The sequence below is a fragment of the Oncorhynchus tshawytscha genome, unplaced genomic scaffold, assembly GCF_018296145.1.
Source record: "Oncorhynchus tshawytscha isolate Ot180627B unplaced genomic scaffold, Otsh_v2.0 Un_contig_8582_pilon_pilon, whole genome shotgun sequence".
Classification (NCBI taxonomy): domain Eukaryota; kingdom Metazoa; phylum Chordata; class Actinopteri; order Salmoniformes; family Salmonidae; genus Oncorhynchus; species Oncorhynchus tshawytscha.
The window spans coordinates 1-5,597 of record NW_024606543.1 but is presented as its reverse complement, the minus strand read 5'-3'; the positions used below and the strand labels follow the sequence as shown (position 1 = coordinate 5,597).

The following is a 5,597-nucleotide window of genomic DNA, read 5'->3' as shown; positions in this document are numbered from 1 at the left end:
GTTCATTGTGTGTGTGTGGGGGGGGGGCGTCCATGTTTGTGTCCGTACTCTGAGGTGTGTTTGAATATGAATGAGCAGCAGTGTTGTGATGTGTCCTATCCCGTCCTTGCAGAGTGATCTTCCTTGGCCTCATCACATGTCTCAGTGGCTGCTCCTTAGGAGGGATGGGGACACCACTATGGGCTGATTTCAAGGTTTTACTGCTAACCTACAAAGCATTACATGGGCTTGCTCCTACCTATCTCTCTGATTTGGTCCTGCCGTACATACCTACCCGTATGCTACGGTCACAAGACACGGGCCTCCTAATTGTCCCTAGAATTTCTAAGCAAACAGCTGGAGGCAGGGCTTTCTCCTATAGAGCTCAATTTTTATGGAATGGTCTGCCTACCCATGTGAGAGACGCAGACTCGGTCTTAACCTTTTAGTCTTTACTGAAGACTCATCTCTTCAGTGGGTCATATGATTAAGTGTAGTCTGGCCCAGGAGTGTGAAGGTGAACGGAAAGGCTCTGGAGCAACGAACCGCACCGCCCTTGGTGTCTCTGCCTGGCCGGTTCCCCTCTTTCCACTGGGATTCTCTGCCTCTAACCCTATTACAGGGGCTGAGTCACTGGCTTACTGGTGCTCTTTCATGCCGTCCCTAGGAGGGGTGCGTCACTTGAGTGCGTTGAGTCACTGATGAGATCTTCCTGTCTGGGTTGGCGCCCCCCCTTGGGTTGTGCCGTGGCGGAGATCTTTGTGGGTTATACTCGGCCTTGTCTCAGTAAGTTGGTGGTTGAAGATATCCCTCTAGTGGTGTGGGTCTGTGCTTTGGCAAAGTGGGTGGGGTTATATCCTTCCTGTTTGGCCCTGTCCGGGGGTATCATCAGATGGGGCCACAGTGTCTCCTGACCCCTTCTGTCTCAGCCTCCAGTATTTATGCTGCAGTAGTTTATTTGTCGGGGGGCTAGGGTCAGTTTGTTATATCTGGAGTACTTCTCCTGTCTTATCCGGTGTCCTGTGTGAATTTAAGTATGCTCTCTCTAATTCTCTCTTTCTTTCTCTCTCTCGGAGGACCTGAGCCCTAGGACCATCCCTCAGTACTACCTGGCATGATGACTCCTTGCTGTCCCCAGTCCACCTGGCCGTGCTGCTTCTCCAGTTTCAGCTGTTTTGCCTGTGGCTATGGAACCCTGACCTGTTCACCGGACGTCCTACCTGTCCCAGACCTGCTGTTTTCAACTCTCTAGAGACAGCAGGATGGTAGAGATACTCTTAATAATCGGCTATGAAAAGCCAACTGACATTTACTCCTGAGGTGCTGACTTGCTGCACCCCCGACAACTACTGTGACTATTATTATTTGACCATGCTGGTCATTTATGAACATTTGAACATCTTGGCCATGTTCTGTTATAATTTCCACCCGGCACAGCCAGAAGAGGACTGGCCACCCCTCATAGCCTGGCTCCTCTCTAGGAAGGTGCGGACTCCCGAACGCACAACCTAAACCTGTAGGGGAGGGTCTGGGTGGGCAGCTGTCCGCGGTGACGGCTCTGGTGCTGGACGTGGACCCCACTCCATAATTGTCTTAGTCCACCTCCTTAGTGTCCCTTGAGTGGCGACCCTCGCCGCTAACCTTGGCCTAGGAAACCTAACAACGGGCCCCACTGGACTGAGGTAGCTCGGGACCGAGGGGAAGCTCGGGACCGGGGAAGCTCGGGACCGAGGGGAAGCTCGGGAGTGAGAGGAAGCTCGGGAGTGAGAGGAAGCTCAGGAGTGAGAGGAAGCTCAGGAGTGAGAGGAAGATCAGGAGTGAGAGGAAGATCAGGAGTGAGAGGAAGATCAGGAGTGAGAGGAAGCTCAGGCGGGTTGATGGATCTACCAAATCCTGGCTGGCTGGTGGTTCCGGCAGATCCTGGCTGACTGGCACTTCTGGCGGATCCTGGCTGACTGGTGGATCCTGGCAGACTGGCGGATCCTGGCTGACTGGCGGATCCTGGCTGACTGGTGGATCCTGGCAGACTGGCGGATCCTGGCAGACTGGCGGATCCTGGCAGACTGGCGGATCCTGGCTGAATGGCGGATCTAACTGATCCTGGCAGACTGGCGGATCCTGGCCGACTGGCAGATCCTGGCCGACTGGCAGATCCTGGCCGACTGGCAGATCCTGGCCGACTGGCAGTTCTGGCGGATCCTGGCAGACTGGCGGATCCTGGCAGACTGGCGGATCCTGGCCGACTGGCAGTTCTGGCGGATCCTGGCCGACTGGCGGATCCTGGTCGACTGGCGGATCCTGGTCGATTGGCAGATCCCGGCTGACTGGCGGATCTGGAAGAGTCTGATTGACTGGCAGATCTGGAAGAGTCTGGTTGACTGGCAGATCTGTAAGAGTCTGGTTGACTGGCAGATCTGTAAGAGTCTGGTTGACTGGCAGATCTGTAAGAGTCTGGTTGACTGGCAGATCTGGAAGAGTCTGGTTGACTGGCAGATCTGGAAGAGTCTGGTTGACTGGCAGATCTGGAAGAGTCTGGTTGACTGGCAGATCTGGAAGAGTCTGGCTGACTGGCAGATCTGGAAGAGTCTGGCTGACTGGCAGATCTGGCGGCGCTGGGCAGACTGGCGATGCTGGGCAGACTGGCGGCACTAGCTGCTCCATATAGGCTGACAGCTCTGGCGGCTTCTTACAGACTGACAGCTCTGGCGGCTCCGTGCTGACTGGCTGCTCCTTGCAGCCTGGCAGCTCCTTGCAGACTGACAGCTTCTTGCAGACTGACAGCTCCGTGCAGACTGACAGCTCCGTGCAGACTGACAGCTCCGTGCAGACTGACAGCTCCTTGCAGACTGACAGCTCCTTGCAGAATGACAGCTCCTTGCAGACTGGCTGCTCCATGCAGACTGGCTGCTCTATGCAGACTGACATCTCTGGCTGCTTCATGCAGACTGACAGCTCTGGCTGCTCCATGTAGGCTGACAGCTCTGGCGGCTCCGTGCAGACTGGCAGCTCCTTACAGACTGGCAGCTCCTTGCAGACTGTAGCTCCGTGCAGACTGGCAGCTCCGTGCAGACTGGCAGCTCCGCAGACCGGCAGCTCCGTGCAGACCGGCAGCTCCGTGCAGACCAGCTCCGGCAGACCCAGCTCCGTGCAGACCGGCAGCTCCGTGCAGACCGGCAGCTCCGTGCAGACCGGCAGCTCCGTGCAGACCGGCAGCTCCGTGCAGACTGGCTGCGCTGAACAGGCGGGAGACTCCGGCCGCGCAGGAGAGGAGAAAGGCTCTGGCTGCGCTGAACAGGCGAGAGACTCCAGCAGCGCTGTAGAGGAGAAAGGCTCCGGCAGCGCTGAACAGGCGGGAGACTCCAGCAGCGCTGTAGAGGAGAAAGGCTCCGGCAGCGCTGAACAGGTGGGACGCACTGTAGGCCTGATGCGTGGTGCTGGCACTGGTATGCCGTGCATGCTATGCCAAGCCCACACCTTTCTTTCTACTCTGTCCAATACATCCTCCACACTCTCAGACTCAGCACTCTGCTTCGCCGACAGCTCCAATTCCATCCATGGCTCTGCCCAGGGTCCTTGTCCGTCAAGGATCTCCTCCCAAGTCCATTTATCCAAAGAGTACAGTCTCTCCCAATGCTGCTGCTGCCTCTGTTGCTTCTCCTGCTGTTGCCTTTGATCCTGCTGCTGCCTTTGCTGCTGCTGCTGTTGCTCCTGCTGCACCTGTCGCTTCTCCTGCTGCTGCTGTTGCTGCTGCCTCTGTTTACCACGCCGCTTGGTCCTTGGTTGGTGGGTGATTCTGTCTGTAACGGTTTTCTAGTGGTGATGAAGGAGAGTCGGACCAAACTGCAGCGTGTCGATTGAGATTCATGTTTAATCAAATAAAGAAACACGAACACTACACAAAACAATAAACGTAATCGAAACCGCCTATCTAGTGCAAACTAACCGAGAGTACACATAGGACACTAAGGACAATTTTTCCTAGCATTGCTTGCTGTTTGGGGTTTTAGGCTGGGTTTCTGTACAGCACTTTGAGATATCAGCGGATAAAAATACATTTGATTTGATTTGACAGACCCCACACTCATCTCTAGAGATCGAACTTCAGACTCCCTCCAAAACCACTGAACCCCTCAACACACCGAAAGAGATTACGGTGCACACCCTTAGAGGAAGCCGGAACAGGATAACTCCCTCCACCATCACAAAGACACAGAGGAGGAGGAACTATCCAACACCCAGGGAGAGAGAACGAGTGACCTCAGTCGAACACAGTCAGAAAGAGGAGGTGGAAGAGGCATTAGATAGAGGAGGAGGTTACCCCAGAGGCCATTCCTCCTGTTCATGTGAGTAAGAAAGAGCAGAAGGCTTCTGATCAGCCAAATGGCAGGCAGAGGGAGAGCTCATAGTGATTCACACCCACAGAGAGAAAGACAACCCACACAACCTCTTGGTTGAGATGAACCGCAGAGGTAGAGGCACAGGGCTAGCCTGCCTGCTCTGATCCTCAAGTCAATTGTATTTAAATTCATGTTCATTAAAGATTTTTATTCAAGAATTGAAAAGTCCCATTTACTTAATGATCATTTTTCACTGTCTTCAACCCTCAAGAACATGGGTGAGTCTGGGTCACCCTTTTACTGCTGCTCATATGCACATGCGCGACGCTACATGCTAATAGTATTAGTTAAAACGCAAACGTTCATTAAAATACACATGTTTGGTATTAAAATAAAGCTACAGTCATTGTGAATCTAGCCACCGTGTCAGATTTTTAAAATGCTTTTCGGCGAAAGCATGAGAAGCTATTATCTGATAGCATGCAACACCCCAAAAGACCCGTAGGGGATGTAAACAAAAGAATTAGCATAGTCGGCGCTACACAAACCGCACAATAAAATATAAAACATTAATTACCTTTGACCATCTTCTTTCTTTGCACACCTTGATGTCCCATAATCAATACTGGGTCTTTTTTGGATTAAATCGGTCCATATATAGCCTAGATATCGATCTATGAAGACTGTGTGGAAAACGGAAAAAAAGAGCGTTTCATAACGTAACGTCATTTTTAAAAGTTAAAAATTCGACGATAAACTTTCACAAAACACTTCGAAATACCTTTCTAATGCAACTTTAGGTATAACTACACGTTAATAAGCTATAAAAATCATCAGGAGGCGATGTAAATTCGATAGCCTGCCGTGTGGAAAAATGTCCGGAAAAACACAGAGACAATGCCTCGGGTCGGTGGTCGGAGAGAATCGGTTCCCTTTGGGCGGATCTACCAAGAATCAATTCAGATTCAAATGAGGAGACTCTATATATCCTGTGGTAGCTGTAGGTACTGCAAGCTTGGCCTCATATATTACGGTTCACCTTTAACAATTCATGGGAGTGGCGCATGGATATTTTTTTCCATCTCCAGTGATCAGATTTTCCTGCGCTTTTCGATGAAACAGACGTTCTGTTATAGTCACAGCCGTGATTTAAACAGTTTTGGAAACATCTGAGTGTTTTCTATCCACACATACTAATCATATGCATATACTATATTCCTGGCCTGAGTAGCAGGACGCCAAAATGTTGCGCGATTTTTAACAGAATTTCCGAAAAAGTAG

The 5,597-nt window shown here is 51.8% G+C and overlaps 1 long non-coding RNA gene across 2 annotated transcripts; it reads left to right on the top strand.

Moving 5' to 3' along the window:
* Window positions 1-1,203: 1,203 nt before the first annotated feature.
* Window positions 1,204-4,536, top strand: LOC121842181. 2 transcript variants are annotated; one of them, XR_006080980.1, is made up of 2 exons: window positions 1,204-1,244; window positions 4,052-4,536. It is a non-coding gene; the product is annotated as an uncharacterized LOC121842181 (long non-coding RNA). The 2 variants fall into 2 exon arrangements; XR_006080979.1 differs by lacking the exon at window positions 1,204-1,244 and adding an exon at window positions 1,260-1,299.
* The last annotated feature ends 1,061 nt before the right edge of the window (window positions 4,537-5,597 follow it).